Source organism: Alligator mississippiensis, chromosome 10 (genome assembly GCF_030867095.1).
Source record: "Alligator mississippiensis isolate rAllMis1 chromosome 10, rAllMis1, whole genome shotgun sequence".
NCBI classification, from domain to species: Eukaryota; Metazoa; Chordata; order Crocodylia; family Alligatoridae; genus Alligator; species Alligator mississippiensis.
The window spans coordinates 50,183,695-50,185,627 of NC_081833.1; positions in this window are offsets into that span (position 1 = coordinate 50,183,695).

The window sequence follows — 1,933 nt, forward strand, 5'->3', positions numbered from 1 at the left end:
AAACAACCTTCAAAGGCAACAACCAACAAACAGAAGGTTGATTGAACCAAATATCAGGATTAATTACACAGTATTGACAATGTGACAAAATTTACCTCTGGTTTGTATTTGCTACCCTGGATAGGTACTTATACTGCTGCATGAAAAGATGTTAGCCCAAGTATCCCAAAAGAAAACTCTGAAATAGTAATTTTCAACCTGTTTAGACTCATGGTCTCTCTCAAAATGCCAGCTTGTAGTTTTCACTTTTTTTTCCTACAGAAAAAACAATAGAGCATTTTTTCTGTTGCAAAGAACACTGAAAATCACAGCAGGTCAGAATGCATTTAATACTATGGAATTCTATTTTAAATCTCTGCCTGTATTGTGTGAAACACATTTGCACACCTAACAGTGCTAAAATTGCATGGCACCCCATGAAACCCTTGAAAGGATTTCAAGGTAACCCAGGGTACTACAGCGCCCTGGTTGAAAATCACAGCTCTAAAAGATGCTCTTGAAAAAAAATGCACTTATGTGATATTGACACAGATCATTGAGACGCTGTTGATGTCCACTGAACTAAAAAGGGATGAAATAAAAACGATGCTGTTAAGCTTCAGCTGTTGCAGAATGTAACTACCTACTTTTTGACATATCCTGGGCTTGACTGCATTTAGAATGTGTTGAGAGAGCTCTTCTCCCTGGCTTGTTGTTGTCAGCTGGATCTGTTTCTAGAGCTGGTCAAAAAACAAAACAGTCTATTACAAAGTTTTTTATCTTGACATTTTTAATGAAAATCTGGTTGAGATTTGAAAATTTTGACCAGGTTTATTAATTTCCTTTAGCTTTTAATCTAGGTATGTTTCCTTCACTTCTGACCCATTAAGGATGTAGTAGCAAAGTGGTCATTGGGTATATAAATATTTGCTTTTGAAAAATGTATTAAGATGAAGAATTCTGTGGTGATACTTGCCATTCTGTGTGGTTACAATGAATTGATTAATGACTGGCTTCAAAGGCAGGATCATTATTTAATGTGCATAAATGATGCTATATGATATGGAAGAACAAATCTACTGAAAGAGACTGTACAAAGTCATTTATACTTATTACAAATACAAGGGAAGCTTTTCCTCACTTAATTTCATAGTCATGTTCTTGAAAAGTGTGACTATGAGAACAACTATGTTAAGTGAATCCAATTTCCCCATAAGAATTCATGTAAATAGGGGGGGGTTAGGTTCCAGAAAAAAAAATTTGGTCAAACAAAAGACATTATATACATATACAGTATAAATTTTGAATAATTTTAAACAAACAATTTAATACAGGTATAAGTTTTAAATCACTTATACAATCACAACAATTTAGAAATGTTCAGGGAATACTTGTGCCGACACAACATAAATAACAATGGCTGCCACACTGAAGCAGGAGCATCGCTTGGCTTACATCACAAAGTAGTTACCTACTAGCAGGCTGCAGCCAAACAACATTATAACTGAACATTGTGCAACTTTAAACGAGTATGTTATCTAATGGATCAGAGACGTGAGAATGAAACAATGTTAACTAGGACATTGTTAAGTGAGGAGTTACTGTATCTCTTTATTAAAAAAACAGCTTCCATATAATCAAATCTATGAAACTTGACTATAACAATAATGACTTAAAGGAGGTTAATGAGAGTCATTTTTATATGGTTTTTTTTACAGTTTTCAGTCATAGTTTATAGTGATGACCTAGCAAATTCTTTTGCTTTACAAACAAAATCTTGTTCAATCTTCCACAGGAAACAAAACAAAAATATCCCCAAATATCCTTCCTTTCTCATTCCATTCTATAATATTCTGAATGCATTTTACTTGTAAATTAACTCACTAATGGGCATTAAATAATTGAGTTTACAAAAAATAATACAAATGTTACTATTCCCAATTCTTGGCAATGC